Source organism: Lolium perenne, chromosome 1, assembly GCF_019359855.2.
Source record: "Lolium perenne isolate Kyuss_39 chromosome 1, Kyuss_2.0, whole genome shotgun sequence".
NCBI lineage: Eukaryota > Viridiplantae > Streptophyta > Magnoliopsida > Poales > Poaceae > Lolium > Lolium perenne.
The window spans coordinates 6,032,980-6,056,294 of NC_067244.2; positions in this window are offsets into that span (position 1 = coordinate 6,032,980).

A 23,315-nucleotide genomic window follows, 5' to 3' on the forward strand; every position below is an offset into this window, starting at 1 on the left:
ATTATGATTATGTTCCATTAAGCTCTGAACCTTCAATGTGGTTGCCGACCGTTAAAGTTTCTATTTGTGGTAAAACTTTTCATGCCCGTTGTGATATTATGTCTGAGTTTTGCCTTATGCCTAAAAGAATTTATGAATCTTTAACACTGTGGGAACTTGCTGAAGGAGGAGAAGGAATAACTCTTACTGATAACTCTGTTATAATTCCTAAAGGAATAGCTGAAGGTGTGTTCACAACCTTTCTTGGAAAGAAAGTATCCACTGATTATCTCGTTGTTGAATGTGTAGGGACAGGACAAATCACACTTGGAAGATCCCTGCTGAAACTCATGGGAGCAATTATAGATGTGGGGAAAGGCACTCTAAACCTTGCCTCTACACCCGGCCATATATTCCCTAAACCCAAGAGTAAGAATAAGAGTAAGAAGGGTAAGCGCAAAACCCCTGGTAAGAATGTCAATGCTTCATCTCTTGATAACACTTGATACACACTTTCTGCGCCTAGCTGAAAGGCGTTAAAGAAAAGCGCTTATGGGAGACAACCCATCATTTTACTACAGTATTTTTATTTTATATTTGAGTCTTGGAAGTGTTTACTACTGTAGCAACCTCTCCTTATCTTAGTTTTATTGCATTGTTGTGCCAAGTAAAGTCTCTAATCGAAGGATGATACTAGATTTGGATTACTGCACAGAAACAGATTTTCTTGCTGTCACGAATTTGGGATGAATTCTCTGTAGGTAACTCAGAAAATTATGCCAATTTACGTGCGTGATCCTCAGATATGTACGCAACTTTCATTAGTTTTAAGTTTTCTCATCTAAGCAAGTCTGGTGCCTCTAAAAAATACGTCTTTACGGACTGTTCTGTTTTGACAGATTCTGCCTTTTATTTCACATTACCTGTTTTGCTATGTTAGATGGATTTCTTTGTTCCATTAACTTTCAGTAGCTTTGTGCAATGTCCAGAAGTGTTAAGAATGATTGTGTCACCTCTGAACATGTGAAATTTTCGATTATGCACTAACCCTCTGCTTGCGCACAGTTGATGTGGGCGTAGTAGCTTCCTTGTGATGTTGGGAACCCCAAGAGGAAGGTATGATGTGTACAGCAGCAAGTTTTCCCTCAGTAAGAAACCAAGGTTTATCGAACCAGTAGGAGCCAAGAAGCACGTTGAAGGTTGATGGCGGCGAGATGTAGTGCGGCGCAACACCAGAGATTCCGGCGCCAACGTGGAACCTGCACAACACAACCAAAGTACTTTGCCCCAACGAAACAGTGAGGTTGTCAATCCCACCGGCTTGCTGTAACAAAGGATTAGATGTATAGTGTGGATGATGATTGTTTGCAGAGAATAGTAGAAACAGGTATTGCAGTAAATTGTATTCGATATAAAAGAATGGACCGGGGTCCACAGTTCACTAGAGGTGTCTCTCCCATAAGAAATATAGCATATTGGGTAAACAAATTACAGTTGGGCAATTGACAAATAGAGAGGGCATGACAATGCACATACATGACATGATGAGTATTGTGAGATTCAATTGGGCATTACGACAAAGTACATAGACCGCTATCCAGCATGCATCTATGCCTAAAAAGTCCACTTTCAGGTTATCATCCGAACCCCTTCCAGTATTAAGTTGCAAACAACAGACAATTGCATTAAGTATGGTGCGTAATGTAATCAATAACTACATCCTCGGACATAGCATCAATATTTTATCCCTAGTGGCAACAGCACATCCACAACCTTAGAACCTTCTGTCGCTGTCCCAGATTTAATGGAGGCATGAACCCACTATCGAGCATAAATACTCCCTCTTGGAGTTACAAGCAATGACTTGGCCAGAGCCTCTACTAGCAACGGAGAGCATGCAAGATCATAAACAACACATAGATAATAGATTGATAATCAACATAACATAGTATTCTCTATTCATCGGATCCCAACAAACGTACATGTAGCTTTACAGATAGATGATCTTGATCATGATAGGCAGCTCACAAGATCAGACAATGATAGCACAATGAGGAGAAGACAACCATCTAGCTACTGCTATGGACCCATAGTCCAGGGGTGAACTACTCACACATCAATCCGGAGGCGACCATGGCGGTGTAGAGTCCTTCGGGAGATGATTCCCCTCTCCGGTAGGGTGCCGGAGGCGATCTTCTGAATCCCCCGAGATGGGATTGGCGGCGGCGGCGTCTCAGTATGTTTTCTCGTATCGTGGCTCTCGGTACTGGGGGTTTCTCGACGAAGGCTATTTGTAGGCGGAAGGGTAGGTCAAAGGGCGTCACGAGGGGCCCACACAACAGGGCCGCGCGGCCAAGGGCCAGGCCGCGCCGCCCTGTGGTGTCGCCACCTCGTGGCCCCACTTCCTTTCCCCCTCGGTCTTCTGGAAGCTTCGTGCAAAAATAGGACCCTGGGCGTTGATTTCTTCCGATTCCGAGAATATTTCCTTACTAGGATTTCTGAAACCAAAAACAGCAGAAAACAGCAACTGGCTCTTCGGCATCTCGTTAATAGGTTAGTGCCGGAAAATGCATAATGATGACATATAATGTGTATAAAACATGTGAGTATCATCATAAAAGTAGCATGGAACATAAGAAATTATAGATACGTTTGAGACGTATCAAGCATCCCCAAGCTTAGTTCTACTCGTCCCGAGTAGGTAAACGATAACAAAGATAATTTCTTAGTGACAATGCTACCAACATAATCTTGATCAATACTATTGTAAGCACATGTAATGAATGCAGCGATTTGAAACAATGGTAAATGTAATGAGTAAACAATTGAATCATATAGCAAAGAATTTTCATGAATAGTACTTTCAAGACAAGCATCAATAGGTTTTGCATAAGAGTTAACTCATAAAGCAATAAATTCATAGTAAAAGCATTGAAGCAAGACAAAGGAAGATTAAGTTTCAGCGGTTGCTTTCAACTTATAACATGTATATCTCATGGATATTGTCAACATAAAGTAATATAACAAGTGCAATATGCAAGTATGTAGGAATCAATGCACAGTTAACACAAGTGTTTGCTTATTAAGATAGACGGAAATGGGTAAACTGACTCAACAATAAAAGTAGAAGAAAGGCCCTTCGCAGAGGGAAGCATGGATTGCTATATTTGTGCTAGAGCTTTTATTTTGAAAACAAGAAACAATTTTGTCAACGGTAGTAATAAAGCATATGAGTTATGTAAATTATATCCTACAAGTTGCAAGCCTCATGCATAGTATACCAATAGTGCCCGCACCTTGTCCTAATTAGCTTGGATTTACATGGATTATCATAGCATAGCATATGTTTCAACCAAGTGTCACAAAGGGGTACCTCTATGCCGCCTGTACAAAGGTCTAAGGAGAAAGATCGCATTGGATTTCTCGCTTTTGATTATTCTCAACTTAGACATCTATACCGGGACAACATAGACAACAGATAATGGACTCCTCTTTAATGCATAAGCATTGAACAACAGATAATATTCTCATAGGAGATTGAGGTTTGTTGTCCGAACTGAAACTTCCACCATGGATCATGGCTTTAGTTAGCGGCCCAATGTTCTTCTCTAACAATATGTATACTCAAACCATTTGATCATGATAAATCACCCTTACTTCAGACAAGACGAACATGCATAGCAACTCACATGATATTCAACAAAGAAATAGTTGATGGCGTCCCCAAGAACATGGTTATCGCTCAACAAGCAACTTATAAGAGATAAGACGCATAAGTACATATTCAATACCACAATAGTTTTTAAGCTATTTGTCCCATGAGCTATATATTGAAAAGATAAAGAATGGAATTTAAAGGTAGCACTCAAGAAATTTACTTTGGAATGGCGGGGAAATACCATGTGGTAGGTAGGTATGGTGGACACAAGTGGCATAGTATTTGGCTCAAGGATTTTGGATGCATGAGAAGTAATCCCTCTCGATACAAGGTTTAGGCTAGCAAGGTTGTTTGAAGCAAACTCAAGTATCAACCGGTACAGCAAAACTCACATAAAAGACATATTGAAAGCATTATAAGACTCTATACCGTCTTCCTTGTTGTTCAAACTCTCACCAGAAAATATCTAGACTTAGAGAAACCAAACATGCAAACCAGATTTTAGCGAGCTCTATGTATTTCCTCATTAATGGGTGCAAAGTATATGATGCAAGAGCTTAAACATGAGCACAACAATTGCCAAGTATCACATTATTCAAGATATTATACCAATTACCACATATAGCATAACAGCGGAGCGTGTATCTCTCCCACACAATGAATGCTAGGATCCAACTTTATTCAAACAAAACAAAAATGAAAACAAACAGACGCTCCAAGTAAAGTACATAAGATGTGATGGAATAAAAATATAGTTTCACTAGAGGAACCTGATAATGTTGTCGATGAAGAAGGGGATGCCTTGGGCTTCCAGAAGCTTAGACGCTTGAGTCTTCTTGAAATATGCAGGGGTGAACCACCGGGGCATCCCCAAGCTTAGAGCTTTCACTCTCCTTGATCATATTGTATCATCCTCCTCTCTTGACCCTTGAAAACTTCCTCCACACCAAACTCGAAACAAACTTGAAAACTTCCTGCACTAACCCTCTAATGAGTTGCTTTGAGTTTGGTGTGGAGGAAGTTTTCAAGGATCAAGAGAGGAGGATGATATACACTATGATCAAGGAGAGTGAAAGCTCTAAGCTTGGGGATACCCCGGTGGTTCACCCCTGCATATATCAAGAAGACTCAAGCGTCTAAGCTTGGGGATGCCCAAGGCATCCCCTTCTTCATCGACAATATTATCAGGTTCCTCCCCTGAAACTATATTTTTATTCCGTCACATCTTATGTACTTTGCTTGGAGCGTCTGTTTGTTTTTGTTTTTGTTTTGTTTGAATAAAATGGATCCTAGCATTCATTGTATGGGAGAGAGACACGCTCCGCTGTTGCATATGGACAAATATGTCCTTAGCTTTACTCATAGTATTCATGGCGAAAGTTTCTTCTTCGTTAAATTGTTATATGGTTGGAAACTTAAAATGCTATATGTGGTAATTGGTATAATATCTTGGATAATGTGATACTTGGCAATTGTTGTGCTCATGTTTAAGCTCTTGCATCATATACTTTGCACCCATTAATGAAGAAATACATAGAGCATGCTAAAATCTGATTTGCATGTTTGGTCTCTCTAAGGTCTAGATAATTTCTAGTATTGAGTTTGAACAACAAGGAAGACGGTGTAGAGTCTTATAATGATTACAATATGTCTTTTATGTGAGTTTTGCTGCACCGCTTCATCCTTGTGTTTGTTTCAAATAAACCTTGCTAGCCTAAGCCTTGTATCGAGAGGGAATACTTCTCATGCATCCAAAATCCGTGAGCCAACCACTATGCCATTTGTGTCCACCATACCTACCTACCACATGGTATTTTTCCGCCATTCCAAAGTAAATTGCTTGAGTGCTACCTTTAAAATTCTATCCTTTATCTTTGCAATATATAGCTCATGGGACAAATAGCTTAAAAACTATTGTGGTATTGAATATGTACTTATGCACTTTATCTCTTATTAAGTTGCTTGTTGAGCGATAACCATGTTCCTGGGGATGCCATCAACTATTTCTTTGTTGAATATCATGTGAGTTGCTATGCATGTTCGTCTTGTCTGAAGTAAGAGTGATTTATCATGATCAAATGGTTTGAGTATGCATATTGTTAGAGAAGAACATTGGGCCGCTAACTAAAGCCATGATCCATGGTGGAAATTTCAGTTTGGACAACAAACCTCACTCTCTTATGAGAATATTATCTGTTGTTGAATGCTTATGCATTAAAGAGGAGTCCATTATCTGTTGTCTATGTTGTCCCGGTATGGATGTCTAAGTTGAGAATAACCAAAAGCGAGAAATCCAATGCGAGCTTTCTCCTTAGACCTTTGTACAGGCGGCATAGAGGTACCCCTTTGTGACACTTGGTTGAAACATGTGCTATGCTATGATAATCCATGTAAATCCAAGCTAATTAGGACAAGGTGCGGGCACTATTAGTATACTATGCATGAGGCTTGCAACTTGTAGGATATAATTTACATAACTCATATGCTTTATTACTACCGTTGACAAAATTGTTTCTTGTTTTCAAAATAAAAGCTCTAGCACAAATATAGCAATCGATGCTTTCCTCTTTGAAGGACCTTTCTTTTACTTTTATGTTGAGTCAGTTCACCTATTTCTCTCCACCTCAAGAAGCAAACACTTGTGTGAACTGTGCATTGATTCCTACATACTTGCATATTGCACTTGTTATATTACTTTATGTTGACAATATCCATGAGATATACATGTTATAAGTTGAAAGCAACCGCTGAAACTTAATCTTCCTTTGTCTTGCTTCAATGCTTTTACAATGAATTTATTGCTTTATGAGTTAACTCTTATGCAAAACCTATTGATGCTTGTCTTGAAAGTACTATTCATGAAAATTCTTTGCTATATGACTCAATTGTTTACTCATTACATTTAACATTGTTTCAAATCGCTGCATTCATTACATGTGCTTACAATAGTATTGATCAAGATTATGTTGGTAGCATTGTCACTAAGAAATTATCTTTGTTATCGTTTACCTACTCGGGACGAGTAGAACTAAGCTTGGGGATGCTTGATACGTCTCAAACGTATCTATAATTTCTTATGTTCCATGCTACTTTTATGATGATACTCACATGTTTTATACACATTATATGTCATTATTATGCATTTTCCGGCACTAACCTATTAACGAGATGCCGAAGAGCCAGTTGCTGTTTTCTGCTGTTTTTGGTTTCAGAAATCCTAGTAAGGAAATATTCTCGGAATCGGAAGAAATCAACGCCCAGGGGCCTATTTTTCCACGAAGCTTCCAGAAGACCGAAGGATTCACGAAGTGGGGCCACGGGGCGCCGCCACACTAGGGCGGCGCGGCCTACAGGGGTGCCGCGCGGCCCTGTTGTGTGGGGCCCCCGTGAGGCCCCCTGACCTACCCTTCCGCCTACATATAGTCTTCATCGCGAAACCCCCAGTACCGAGAGCCACGATACGGAAAACCTTCCAGAGACGCCGCCGCCGCCAATCCCATCTCGGGGGATTCAGGAGATCGCCTCCGGCACCCTGCCGGAGAGGGGAATCATCTCCCGGAGGACTCTACACCGCCATGGTCGCCTCCGGATTGATGTGTGAGTAGTTCACCCCTGGACTATGGGTCCATAGCAGTAGCTAGATGGTTGTCTTCTCCTCATTGTGCTATCATTGTCTCATCTTGTGAGCTGCCTATCATGATCAAGATCATCTATCTGTAAAGCTACATGTGCGTTTGTTGGGATCCGATGAATAATGAATACTATGCTATGTTTATTATCAATCTATCTATGTGTTGTTTATGATCTTGCATGCTCTCCGTTGCTAGTAGAGGCTCTGGCCAAGTCATTGCTTGTAACTCCAAGAGGGGGTACTTATGCTCGATAGTGGGTTCATGTCTCCATTAAATATGGGGGAGTGACAGCAACCTCTAAGGTTGTGGATGTACTGTTGCCACTAGGGATAAAACATCAATTCTATATCTAAGGATGTATTTGTTGATTACATTACGCACCATACTTAATGCAATTGTCTGTTGTTTGCAACTTAATACTGGAGGGGGTTCGGATGATAACCTGAAGGTGGACTTTTTAGGCATAGATGCATGCTGGATAGCGGTCTATGTACTTTGTCGTAATGCCCAATTAAATCTCACACTACTCATCATATCATGTATGTGCATTGTTATGCTCTCTTTATTTGTCAATTGCCCAACTGTAATTTGTTTACCCAATATGCTATTTCTTATGGGAGAGACACCTCTAGTGAACTGTGGACCCCGGTCCATTCTTTTACATCGAATACAATCTACTGCAATACTTGTTCTACTGTTTTCTGCAAACATAATCTTCCACACTATACATCTAATCCTTTGTTACAGCAAGCCGGTGAGATTGACAACCTCACTGTCACGTTGGGGCAAAGTAATTTGGTTGTGTTGTGCAGGTTCCACGTTGGCGCCGGAATCCCTGGTGTTGCGCCGCACTACACTCCGCCGCCATCAACCTTCAACGTGCTTCCTGGCTCCTACTGGTTCGATAAACCTTGGTTTCTTAATGAGGGAAAACTTACTGCTGTACGCATCACACCTTCCTCTTGGGGTTCCCAACGGTCGCGTGTTGAACGGAAAGACATACGTCAACCACGCGCAGCATAGGGTGACACACTTAAGGTTTGATGTCGTTTAAGTAGATATGGAATATGGAATGGAGTTCGAAGTTTTGTTTGGAGTCTCGGATGGGATCCAGAACATCACGAGGAGGTCCGGAATGGTCCGGAGAATAAGATTCATATATAAGAAGTCATATTCCAAGTTTGGAAATGATCCGGTGCATTTATGGCGGGTTCTAGAAGGTTCTAGAAAAGTCCGGAAGAAATCACCATGGAAAGTGGAGTCCTGGAGGGACTCCACCTTGCATGGCCGGCCAAACCTTAAGGGGTGGAGTCCCAGGTGGACTCCACCATAGGTGGCCGGCCACCCCACCTAAGGGAAAGGTGGGAGTCCCACCTTGGGTAGGACTCCCTCCTTGAGTAGGTTTCCCACCTATGGGAGGTTTTGTTGTTGGGGTCTTATTCGAAGACTTGGACTACAACTCTTGGGGATTTCCACCTATATAATGAGGAGCATAGGGGAGGGGCCGGCCACACCTTGCCACCCTTGGCCGCAGCCCTAGTTGGCCGGCGCCCAAACCCCCTTCTCCCCAAACCCTAGCTACCTCTCCTCCACATACAACTCCCGCATACGCTTAGGCGATGCCCTGCCGGAGTTCTCCATCAACACCGCCACCACACCGTCGTGCTGCCGGGATTCCGAGGAGGATCTACTACTTCCGCTGCCCGCTGGAACGGGGAGAAGGACGTCGTCTTCATCAACACCGAACGCGTGACCGAGTACGGAGGTGCTGCCCGATTGTGGCACCGTCAAGATCTTCTACGCGCTTTTGAAAGCGGCAAGTGATCGTCTACCGCAGCAACGAGAGCCTCCTCTTGTAGGCTTTGGAAATCTTCAAGGGTTAGTCTCGTTCATCCCCTCGTTGCTCCCATCTTCTAGATTGCATCTTGGCTTGGATTGCGTTCTCGCGGTAGGAAATTTTTTGTTTTCTATGCTTCGAATCCCTATAGTGGTATCAGAGCCGTGTCTATGCATAGATGGTTGCACGAGTAGAACACAATTGTTTTGTGGGCGTTGATGCTTTGTTGTTTTTAGTTCGAGTACTTTGTATCTTTGTGGCATGGTGGGATGAAGCGGCTAGGGCTAACTTTACATGACCGCATTCATGAGACTTGCTCCACGTTCGACATGCAACTTGTATTGCATAAGTGGCTTTGCGGGTGTCTGTCTCTCCCACCATAGTGAAGATTCAATTTACTCTTTCTATTGACAACACTAGTATCACCGTTGTGGTTCATGTTCGTAGGTAGATTAGATCTCACTCGAAAACCCTAAACCACGTAAAATATGCAAACCAAATTAGAGACGTCTAACTTGTTTTTGCAGGGTTTGGTGATGTGATATGGCCATAATATGATGATGAATATGTATGAGATGATCATTATTGTATTGTGGCAACCGGCAGGAGCCTTATGGTTGTCTTTAAATTTCATGTTGAGTAGTTTTTCAAAGTAGTTGTAATAGTTGCTACATGAGGTGAACAACCATCAAGACGGCGCCATGGACCTTGACGCTACGCCGACGATGATGGAGATCATGCCCGTTGATGATGGATATCATGTCTGTGCTTTGGAGATGAAGATCGAAGGCGCAAAGACTAAAGGGCCATATCATATTGATATGTCTCAAACGTATCTATAATTTCTTATGTTCCATGCTACTTTTATGATGATACTCACATGTTTTATACACATTATATGTCATATTTATGCATTTTCCGGCACTAACCTATTAATGAGATGCCGAAGAGCCAGTTGCTGTTTTCTGCTGTTTTTGGTTTCAGAAATCCTAGTAAGGAAATATTCTCGGAATTGGACGAAATCAACGCCCAGGGGCCTATTTTTCCACGAAGCTTCGAGAAGACCGAAGAGGAGACCAAGTGGGGCCACGAGGCGGCCAAACACTAGGGCGGCGCGGCCTGGCCCTTGGCCGCGCCGACCTAGTGTGTGGGCCCCCCGTGTGGCCCCCTGACCTGCCCTTCCGCCTACATATAGTCTTCGTCGCGAAACCCCCAGTACCGAGAGCCACGATACGGAAAAGCTTCCAGAGACGCCGCCGCCGCCAATCCCATCTCGGGGGATTCAGGAGATCGCCTCCGGCACCCTGCCGGAGAGGGGAATCATCTCCCGGAGGACTCTACATCGCCATGGTCGCCTCCGGATTGATGTGTGAGTAGTTCACCCCTGGACTATGGGTCCATAGCAGTAGCTAGATGGTCGTCTTCTCCCCATTGTGCTATCATTGTCTGATCTTGTGAGCTGCCTAACATGATCAAGATCATCTATCTGTAAAGCTACATGTGCGTTTGTTGGGATCCGATGGATAGAGAATACTATGTTATGTCGAGTATCAATCTATTACCTATGTGTTGTTTATGATCTTGCATGCTCTCCGTTATTAGTCGAGGCTCTGGCCAAGTTTTTACTCTTAACTCCAAGAGGGAGTATTTATGCTCGATAGTGGGTTCATGCCTCCATTAAATGCGGGACGATGTGAGAAAGTTCTAAGGTTGTGGATGTGCTGTTGCCACTAGGGATAAAACATTGATGCTATGTCCGATGATGTAGTTATTGATTACATTACGCACCATACTTAATGCAATTGTCTGTTGTTTGCAACTTAATACTGGAAGGGGTTCGGATGATAACCTGAAAGTGGACTTTTTAGGCATAGATGCATGCTGGATAGCGGTCTATGTACTTTGTCGTAATGCCCAATTAAATCTCACAATACTCATCATGTCATGTATGTGCATTCTCATGCCCTCTCTATTTGTCAATTGCCCAACTGTAATTTGTTCACCCAACATGCTATTTATCTTATGGGATAGACACCTCTAGTGAACTGTGGACCCCGGTCCATTCTTTTACATCGAATACAATCTACTGCAATATTTGTTTTACTGTTCTCTGCAAACAATCATCATCCACACTATACATCGAATCCTTTGTTACAGCAAGCCGGTGAGATTGACAACCTCACTATTTCATTGGGGCAAAGTACTTTGGTTGTGTTGTGCAAGTTCCACGTTGGCGCCGGAATCCCTGGTGTTGCGCCGCACTACATCTCGCCGCCATCAACCTTCAACGTGCTTCTTGGCTCCTACTGGTTCGATAAACCTTGGTTTCTTACTGAGGGAAAACCTGCTGCTGTACACATCATACCTTCCTCTTGGGGTTCCCAACATCACAAGGAAGCTACTACGCCCACATCAAGTGTGCGCAAGTAGCTCTTTTTCTGGCGCCGTTGCAGGGGAGATCAAGACACGCTGCAAGGGGAGTCTTCACAATCCAATCTCTTTACTTTGTTTTTGTCTTGATTTATTTTATTTACTACTTTGTTTGTTGCACTAAAACAAAACACACAAAAAAATTAGTTGCTAGCTTTACTTTATTTACTATCTTGCACTTTATATCAAAAACATAAAAAAATTAGTTACTTGCATTTATTTTATCTAGTTTACTTTATTTACTGTTGTTAAAATGGGTACTCCTGAAATACTAAGTTGTGTGACTTCACAACCACAAATAATAATGATTTCTTATGCACACCTATTGTTCCACCCGCTACTACAGCGGAATTCTTTGAAATTAAACCTGCTTTACTGAATCTTGTTATGCGAGAGCAATTTTCTGGTGTTAGTTCTGATGATGCTGCTGCCCATCTCAATAATTTTGTTGAACTTTGTGAAATGCAAAAGTATAAAGATGTAGATGGTGACATAATAAAATTAAAATTGTTCCCTTTCTCACTAAGAGGAAGAGCTAAAGATTGGTTGCTATCTCTGCCTAAGAATAGCATTGATTCATGGACTAAATTCAAGGATGCTTTTATTGGTAGATATTATCCCCCTGCTAAAATTATATCTTTGAGGAGTAGCATAATGAATTTTAAACAATTGGATACTGAGCATGTTGCACAAGCATGGGAAAGAATGAAATCTTTGGTTAAAAATTGCCCAACCCATGGACTGACTACTTGGATGATCATCCAAACCTTTTATGCAGGACTGAATTTTTCTTCGCGGAACCTATTGGATTCAGCTACTGGAGGTACCTTTATGTCCATCACTCTTGGTGAAGCAACAAAGCTTCTTGATAATATGATGATTAATTACTCTGAATGGCACACGGAAAGAGCTCCACAAGGTAAGAAGGTAAATTCTGAAGAAACCTCTTCCTTGAGTGATAAGATTGATGATATTATGTCTATGCTTGTGAGTGGTAGGACTAATGTTGATCCTAATAATGTTCCGTTAGCTTCATTGGTTGCTCAAGAAGAACATGTTGATGTAAACTACATTAAAAATAATAATTTCAACAATAATGCTTATCGGAACAATTCTAGTAACAACTATAGGCCATATCCTTATAATAATGGTAACGGTTATGGTAATTCTTATGGGAATTCTTACAACAATAATAGGAATACACCCCTGGACTTGAAGCCATGCTTAAAGAATTTATTAGTACACAAACTGCTTTTAACAAATCTGTTGAAGAAAAGCTTGGAAAAATTGATATACTTGCTTCTAAAGTTGATAGTCTTGCTGCTGATGTTGATCTTTTGAAATCGAAAGTTATACCTAATAGGGATAATGAAAATAAAATTTTTACTACGGCAAATGCCATCCAAGTTAGAATTAATGAGAATATAAGATTAATGGCTGAATTGCATGCTAGGTGGGAAAGAGAAGAAAATGAAAAACTAGCTAAAGAGAATAATGTAGCTAAAGTTTGGACTATTACCACCACTAGCAATGCTAATGCTACACATGTTGCTGCACCTCCTACTATCAATGGTAAAATAATTGGTGTTGGCAATGTTTCCACTTCTAATGCAAAGCGCGAAAAACTGCCTGAAACTGCTAAAACATTGAAAGCGCACAATGATAAAACTGCTGAAATTTTTTCCAACATTGGGGATAATGATCCCATTGCTTTAGATTATAATGGTTTGGATTTTGATGATTGCCATATCTCTGAAGTTATAAAGTTCTTACAAAAACTTGCTAAGAGTCCTAATGCTAGTGCTATAAATTTGGCTTTCACGAAACATATTACAAATGCTCTCATAAAAGCTAGAGAAGAGAAATTAGAACGCGAAACTTCTATTCCTAGGAAGCTAGAGGATGGTTGGGAGCCCATCATTAAGATGAAGGTCAATGATTTTGATTGTAATGCTTTATGTGATCTTGGTGCAAGTATTTCCGTTATGCCTAAGAAAATCTATGATATGCTTGACTTGCCACCATTGAAAAATTGTTATTTGGATGTTAATCTTGTTGATAACTCTACAAAGAAACCTTTGGGGAGAGTTGATAATGTTCGTATTATGGTTAACAATAACCTTGTCCCCGTTGATTTTGTTGTCTTGGATATTGAATGCAATGCATCTTGTCCCATTATATTGGGATGACCTTTTCTTCGAACTGTTGGTGCTATCATTGATATGAAGGAAGGTAATATTAAATATCAATTTCCTCTCAAGAAAGGTATGGAACACTTCCCTAGAAAGAGAATGAAGTTACCTTTTGATTCTATTATTAGAACAAATTATGATGTTGATGCTTCATCTCTTGATAATACTTGATACACACTTTCTGCGCCTAGCTGAAAGGCGTTAAAGAAAAGCGCTTATGGGAGACAACCCATGATTTTACTACAATATTTTTATTTTTGAGTCTTGGAAGTTGTTACTACTGTAGCAACCTCTCCTTATCTTAGTTTTATTGCATTGTTGTGCCAAGTAAAGTCTCCAATAGAAGTATGATACTAGATTTGGATTACTGTGCAGAAACAGATTTCTTTGCTGTCACAAATTTGGGTATAATTCTCTGTAGGTAACTCAGAAAATTATGCCAATTTACGTGAGTGATCCTCAGATATGTACGCAACTTTCATTAGTTTTAAGTTTTCTCATCTGAGCAAGTCTGGTGCCTGTTAAAAATACATATTTACGAACTGTTCTGTTTTGACAGATTCTGCCTTTATTTCGCATTGCCTGTTTTGCCATGCTTGATGGATTTTTCGATTCCATTGACTTTCAGTAGCTTTGTGCATTGTACAGAAGTATAAATAATGATTGTGTCACCTCTGAATATGTGAATTTTGATTATACACTAACCCTCTAATGAGTTTGTTTCGAGTTTGGTGTGGAGGAAGTTTTCAAGGATCAAGAGAGGAGGATGATACAACATGATCAAGGAGAGTGAAAGCTCTAAGCTTGGGGATGCCCCGGTGGTTCGCCCCTGCATATATCAAGAAGACTCAAGCGTCTAAGCTTGGGGATGCCCAAGGCATCCCCTTCTTCATCGACAACATTATCAGGTTCCTCCCCTGAAACTATATTTTTATTCCGTCACATCTTATGTACTTTGCTTGGAGCCTCTGTTTGTTTTTGTTTTTGTTTTGTTTGAATAAAATGGATCCTAGCATTCATTGTGTGGGAGAGAGACACGCTCCGCTGTTGCATATGGACAAATATGTCCTTAGGCTTTACTCATAGTATTCATGGCGAAAGTTTCTTCTTCGTTAAATTGTTATATGGTTGGAATTGTAAAATGATATATGTGGTAATTGGTATAATATCTTGAATAATGTGATACTTGGCAATTGTTGTGCTCATATTTAAGCTCTTGCATCATATACTTTGCACCTATTAATGAAGAAATACATAGAGCATGCTAAAATCTGATTTGCATGTTTGGTTTCTCTAAGGTCTAGATAATTTCTAGTATTGAGTTTGAACAACAAGGAAGACGGTATAGAGTCTTATAATGTTTACAATATGTCTTTTATGTGAGTTTTGCTGCACCACTTCATCCTTGTGTTTGTTTCAAATAAACCTTGCTAGCCTAAACCTTGTATCGAGAGGGAATACTTCTCATGCATCCAAAATCTTTGAGCCAACCACTATGCCATTTGTGTCCACCATACCTACCTACTACATGGTATTTCTCCGCCATTCCAAAGTAAATTGCTTGAGTGCTACCTTTAAAATTTCCATTCTTTATCTTTGCAATATATAGCTCATGGGATAAATAGCTTAAAAACTATCGTGGTATTGAATATGTACTTATGCACTTTATCTCTTATTAAGTTGCTTGTTGTGCGATAACCATGTTCCTGGGGACGCCATCAACTATTTCTTTGTTGAATATCATTTGAGTTGCTATGCATGTTCGTCTTGTCTGAAGTAAGAGTGATTTATCATGATCAAATGGTTTGAGTATGCATATTGTTAGAGAAGAACATGTCAAGAGTAATCATATGCGCTTGAGTATCCTTGAATCTGTCGAGGAAGTTCAAGATCTATCGGTCCTTTGGATCAACAAGGTGCATCGTGAAAGATCGGGAAGCCAATTCCTCATCATGTGGTATCAGATTGCTAGGTTGATCACGGTGCAGATTGGTTCGTTGCTCAATTGTTCTTGCTCGATTGCTGTGGCTACCATTGGGTACGTCGCCGCCATGGTGTTGGTGAAGATCAAGGAGGAGGAAGTGAGCAGTAGAGTCAAGTTCTCACGGCCTTCGTGCATGCGGAGGTGGTGGCTGCAAGGGAGAAGAAGGAGGAACGCTGCTAAAAGTTCTGCCATGGCAGAGTTTCGTCAAAATTCTGTGCCGCGGCAGGAAATTCGCGAAGAAGAAGATAGATCCGTCCGATCCGGTGCGCCGCCCGGCCGCCCGGCCGACCGGATCCACAACCGGGCGGGCCGGTCCCACGGCCGGCCAACCGGGCGCCAAACCGGCTGGCGCCGCGGTCGGTCGCTAGGCCGGTCAACCGGGCCCCAGGCCGGCTGGGCTGGCTCCCAGGCCGGTCAGACCGGGCTCTGGGCCGGTTTGGCTGGCGTCCGGGATGGTCAGACCAGGCCCCAGGCCGACTGTTTTGGCGTGCAGTCCTGCGGCACTACCGGCGTCCAGACCTGCAGCGCTGCTATGCTGCTGTTGTTTGTTCGTCGCGGAAGGGAAGGAAGTTTGCTCTTCAAGAAGGACGACATTGGTGTTCAGAAGGGTACATACTCGGTTGTGTTCAGCTTATTTGGATCTATGGCGTGCAGGAATTTGTTCTTTGTGTCTTGGGTGATATGCATGTTGCACTTTCAGTTGTATTTGGAGGATGCCTGTGTATCAATCAGGTTGATGGCGTCGAAGACCAAAGGGGCGCCAAGGGCAAGTCAAGCTAGTCGAGAGGGAGGATGTGGTGTGGAAGACTGGCGAGGCTTGCGGATGAAGTTTGGCGATGTTCTTATCTGACACTACCCTTTTTCTAGCAGACCCTCACGCGTTGGGGACAACGCTTCTTGAAGAAGGGGAGGATGATATGGATATCCAGGCCTGGTACACTAGGACAGCCATTGATATGATATTTGGGTCTAAGGTTGTACCAGTAGTTAATTATAATCTTGTTATTAGGAGATAATAATGTAGCCAGGTCATGCTGTGGGCCATCTAGGGTTTTAATAGAGTCTGTTTGACTTGGGCCTGTCCAAGTTGAACTAGGTTAGGCCCAATAGGGGGGCCGGCCGGCCACCTCTCCCTCTCATATAAGGAGATGGCACGGTTAGGGTTTAGAGTAGTCTAGTTTTGATTCAAGTCTTGTAGAACCTTTGGTTCCTCCAGTATCACCATCCCTGCGGGGTTGGCCCTATGACGGCGCCTCGGACGTTCGTCTAGTTATCCAATAAAGATGTGTGAGTTCTTGAGTCTGTCAAGAGTAATCATATGCGCTTGAGTATCCTTGAATCTGTCGAGGAAGTTCAAGATCTATCGGTCCTATGGATCAACAAGGTGCATCATGAAAGATTGGGAAACCAATTCCTCATCATCAAGAAGCAAACACTTGTGTGAACTGTGCATTGATTCCTACATACTTGCATATTGCACTTATTATATTACTTTGCATTGACAACTATCCATGAGATATACATGTTACAAGTTGAAAGCAACCGCTGAAACTTAATCTTCCTTTGTGTTGCTTCAATACCTTACTTTGAATTATTGCTTTATGAGTTAACTCTTATGCAAGACTTATTGATGCTTGTCTTGAAGTACTATTCATGAAAAGTCTTTGCTTTATGATTCAATTGTTTACTCATGTTATTTACCATTGTTTCAAATCGCTGCATTCATTACATGTGCTTACAATAGTATTGATCAAGATTATGTTGGTAGCATTGTCACTAAGAAATTATCTTTGTTATCGTTTACCTACTCGGGACGAGTAGGAACTAAGCTTGGGGATACTTGATACGTCTCAAACGTATCTATAATTTCTTATGTTCCATGCTACTTTTATGATGATACTCACATGTTTTATACACAATATATGTCATATTTATGCATTTTCCGGCACTAACCTATTAACGAGATGCCGAAGAGCCAGTTGCTGTTTTCTGCTGTTTTTGGTTTCAGAAATCCTAGTAAGGAAATATTCTCGGAATTGGACGAAATCAACGCCCAGGGGCCTATTTTTCTACGAAGCTTCCAGAAGACCGAAGAGGAGACGAAGTGGGGCCACGAGGCGGCCAAACACTAGGGCGGCGCGGCCTGGCCCTTGGCCGCGCCAACCTAGTGTGTGGGCCCCCCGTGTGGCCCCCTGACCTGCCCTTCCGCCTACATATAGTCTTCGTCGCGAAACCCCCAGTACCGAGAGCCACGATACGGAAAACCTTCCAGAGACGCCGCCGCCGCCAATCCCATCTCGGGGGATTCAGGAGATCGCCTCCGGCACCCTGCCGGAGAGGGGAATCATCTCCCGGAGGACTCTACATCGCCATGGTCACCTCCGGATTGATGTGTGAGTAGTTCACCCCTGGACTATGGGTCCATAGCAGTAGCTAGATGGTCATCTTCTCCCCATTGTGCTATCATTGTCTGATCTTGTGAGCTGCCTAACATGATCAAGATCATCTATCTGTAAAGCTACATGTGCGTTTGTTGGGATCCGATGGATAGAGAATACTATGTTATGTTGATTATCAATCTATTACCTATGTGTTGTTTATGATCTTGCATGCTCTCCGTTATTAGTAGAGGCTCTGGCCAAGTTTTTACTCTTAACTCCAAGAGGGAGTATTTATGCTCGATAGTGGGTTCATGCCTCCATTAAATACGGGACGATGTGAGAAAGTTCTAAGGTTGTGGATGTGCTGTTGCCACTAGGGATAAAACATTGATGCTATGTCCGAGGATGTAGTTATTGATTACATTACGCACCATACTTAATGCAATTGTCTGTTGTTTGCAACTTAATACTGGAAGGGGTTCGGATGATAACCTGAAAGTGGACTTTTTAGGCATAGATGCATGCTGGATAGCGGTCTATGTACTTTGTCGTAATGCCCAATTAAATCTCACAATACTCATCATGTCATGTATGTGCATTGTGATGCCCTCTCTATTTGTGAATTGCCCAACTGTAATTTGTTCACCCAACATGCTATTTATCTTATGGGAGAGACACCTCTAGTGAACTGTGGACCCCGGTCCATTCTTTTACATCGAATACAATCTACTACAATACTTGTTTTACTGTTCTCTGCAAACAATCATCATCCACACTATACATCTAATCCTTTGTTACAGCAAGCCGGTGAGATTGACAACCTCACTGTTTCGTTGGGGCAAAGTACTTTGGTTGTGTTGTGCAGGTTCCACGTTGGCGCCGGAATCCCTGGTGTTGCGTCGCACTACATCTCGCCGCCTTCAACCTTCAACGTGCTTCTTGGCTCCTACTGGTTCGATAAACCTTGGTTTCTTACTGAGGGAAAACTTGCTGCTGTACACATCATACCTTCCTCTTGGGGTTCCCAACATCACAAGGAAGCTACTACGCCCACATCAACTGTGCGCAAGCACATATCACATATGAATTGCATGTGATGTTAATCCTTTATGCATCTTATTTTGCTTAGAACGCGACGGTAGCATTATAAGATGATCCCTCACATTAATATCAAGATAATAAAGTGTTCTCCCCTCGTATGCACCGTTGCACTGTTCGTCGTTTTGAAGCATCCCGTGATGATCGGGTGTGATAAACTCAACATACAACGGGTGTAAGCCATGTTGCACACGCGGAATACTAGGGTTTGCTTGACGAGCCTAGCATGTATAGACATGGCCTCGGGACAACGGAAACCGAAAGGTTGAACACGAGTCATATGGATGATATGATCAACATGTTGATGTTCACCATTGAAGCTACATCATCTCACGTGATGATCGGTTTTGGTGTAGTGGATTTGGATCGTGTACCACAACTATGAGGGATGTTATATTAAGTGGGAGTTCATTAGTAATTAGATTAAAACATGGACTAATTATCATAAAAATAGTCTGAGTAGTATTTTGAATTAATTTTGTAGTATTGGCATCTGTTTTCTATCAAGAAATGATTAAGTCTTATTGCAAAATTTTAGTAAACCTCACATTATTGATTCAAAGAGTTGTGGTTTCAATTAGTACCTAAAGTTATCTTGTCTCCGTGAAACTTGAAGTTCAAATCTGTTTGAAAAGTAAGGAACTAAAAATTTAGTTTCAGAAATAATCAAGGTATGAGATATATGTGATATCTAAGACCTTATTGCAAGATGATAGAATATAATTTGGTGAGACTACATAAACTCATAAGTTTTATGGGAATGTACGAAGGTTGAAGACGCAAGGCGTCCCAATCCTCCAACTATTGGGGCACTAACGATATTCGCATATCCATGAAGTGATTGTCCTTAGTATGCACCATTGCTAAGACTCGTTGTTTCGAAGCATCACGTGATGATCGGGTGTTATAGATTCTACGTGTGCTTACAACGGGTGCAAGCCAGATTTGCACATGCGAATACTAAGGTTAAACTTTATGAGCCTAGCATGTACAGACATGGTTTCAGAAAGTCATCATGAATTGATGGATAAAATTATGAGTGAAATTGTTCATCGTATTACAAAGTTACTAATAGTGAAATCTAGAACACTTGTCATATGATGATCAAACTTCAAAGTAAGAACCTCAAGGTTATTGGTATTTGACCAACAAACTTAGAAGTTATTAAAGATGAAGTGTTTTTCTGAATAATGAGGAAAGCTAAAAGAGAAACTACAAATGATTATTGGCAGAAAGAAAGAAAAGACTAGAAAGTCTAGCTCAGGTGTATATAAATGATATACATGTTATGGTTGTATTCCTATTTAGGTCACACAATGAAATTCTTGGGTATTAGTACCATATTGGTTAGTATGAAGTGTCATACAAAACAACGCAATACAAGAATACAATGGCCTAAGTGACTGATAAGGAATATGGTAATAATGCACGTCTGGAACATAAAAAAGTATTGTTATGTTTATCATTGGCATTCTACCTAGCCCTTAGAATTTATAATAAAGAACTTAATAATTCTTATTTTGCTCTGGTCAAATGAAAACAATGAGTTGTTCAAATTATGACATTACTCCATGTACTATGGATAAGTTATTATAAATCTTAATGGTGAAACACACATACATAAACACTGAAGCTAAAATGCCATAAGGCAAATGATTTGAATTCCACTTATTTGTGGAACCGCCATTTAGGTCATGTTAGAGAGGAACGCATGAAGAAACTCCATGCAAATGGATTATTGGAGTCATTTGATTTTTTGAATCATTTGGCACTTGCAAATCTCTTCTAAAAAGAATGACTGAAATACCGTTCATAGGCCAAGATTTGAACGAGCAACTAACTTAGTGGAAACATACATGATGATGTATATGGTTCACTGGGCATAGTTGTGTGCGGGAGATTCTTCTACTTCATGAAAACTTCCAACAATGAATTGAGTATATATATGTGGATATATTCGATAAGGAAGAAGTTTGAAACATTTGAATGGATTCAAATAAATTTCAGCATGAAGTGGAAATCATCGTAATAGAAAAGTCAAATATCTATGATTGGATCATAGTGGAAATATTTGAATTACTATTTTAGCGAACATCTAAGAGAGTTATGAAATTGTTCTACAACTCACATTTCTTGGAGTATCATAGTGATGATGAAGTATCCGAGAGATGTATCCAAACCTTGTTGGGTTAATGATGAGATAAAATATTAATGCCATTATAATATTTGTGGATTATGCTTTAGAGACTACCGCTTTTACACTAAATAGAGCATCATCATGATCCGTTGAAATGACACCATACAAGATATGGCATGGGTATAAACCCTAATAGTCCTTTCTTTAAATTTTGGTCTAAAAGTTTACAACCAAAAACGGATGAATGTCTTTGTTGGTTATCCCAAAGAATTGATTGGGAATTCTTTCCACTATGAAGTAAAAGACAAAAATGTTTGTTAATGTTACTTGTTTATTTCCAAGAAATTGTTTTCTAGCGAAGTATTTTAGTGGGAGGACAATAGAACTTGATAAGGTTTATGAACTTGAGCATAATGAACAGAGTAGCGCAGCATCGGAAATTGGTTCCGGAAGCGGCCACGATGATCATGGCTTCCATGACTACAAAGTGTTTTAGCCATGAAGATCGAAGTACTTATTGAACCTTGTAGGTATGGTTTACTTTGTGATCAAATAAATGATTTTTGGACAAAGGATTGATTTTGAACAATGATAAACCAACTACAAACAAAGAAGTTGTGATGGGCCCTGACTCCGTTAAAATGGCCATGCGCCATGAAATCCAACATAGATGAATACTTATTGAAAGTAAATGGATCTATAAAATTGATGGACTTGGATGCAATATCCTTGATGAAGCTTGACTTGTCGAAAAGTTGTTTACGACAAAGTTCAAAGAGTTGACTACGATAAGATTAGATCTTCCGTAGCAATGCTTATAGTCTATGTGGATTATTCTAGTAATCACTACATATTTCTTTTATGAGATATGTTAGTAGGATGGAAAAATACATTACTTAACAGAAGTGTGTATTAAAGGTGTATACAAGATACAAACCAAGAGTTTTGCTAGTCCATGGAATACTAGATAGATATACGAACTTCAATTGGATGAAGTAAGTAAAACGGAGTTGGAATCTTCACCGGATGAAATAGTCAAAGGGTTTTTGATTTCATCAGAAACGATGAAGATGCTTGCATTTGCAAGAAATTAAGTGGGAGCACTGAGACATATTTATAATACTTTATGGAGATGACATATAATTGGTTATAAATGATGTAATTATATAATTGATTAAAAGGTTTCATTGAGAATTAACTTCAATTAAAAGATATCGACTGAAACATATTTAGTGTCAAGATCTATGAAGATAGATTGAAACACATAATAAGGTTAAGTCAAAGTACATAGAGAATATTGAAGTAGTTCAATATACAAATATTAAGAAGATGTTCTTGTCATGTGAAGGTTTAACAGATTTGAGTGTGTCTAACACTCAATGAGTAAAAACACATGAGTGATTATAGATCACGAATAATATGTACACAATCATATGTCCTGTGCTCTAAAGTGTTATGAGCATGTACCAGAATGATTCATGTGATGATCATTGGACGACAGTAAGAATATCCTTGAGTACTTTAGAAAAACCAAGGATATATATATTTGTATGGGGTAATGACAAACAAATCGATGTAATGTGTTGCACCGATATTAGTTTGGTCACATATAAAAATAAATTTCAATATCAAATTAGGCTAAGTGTTGTTTAAAAGGTAGCACAATGAGCTAGAAGTTGTCTATGCTAGATTTAGATGAGTTCTAAATGTTGTGACGAATTCTACAAACGAAGGCAGAGTATGTCATTGTTTTGACAATGAATGAGGCTGTTAAGTCAAGAAGTTCTTTGAGAACTTGGTGTAGTTCCGATAGTGTCAGAACTTTGAAGCTATATTGTGTGTGACAATATTAGTGACATATTTCAGACTGCGGAATTAAGGTTCCACCAGAAGACCAAACATATTTAATGCCGACTAATTAGGAAAATGAGTGATGCGTTAGGATGCAAATGAATTGCAAAATACATACGTTTTTGAGCGTGTCAGA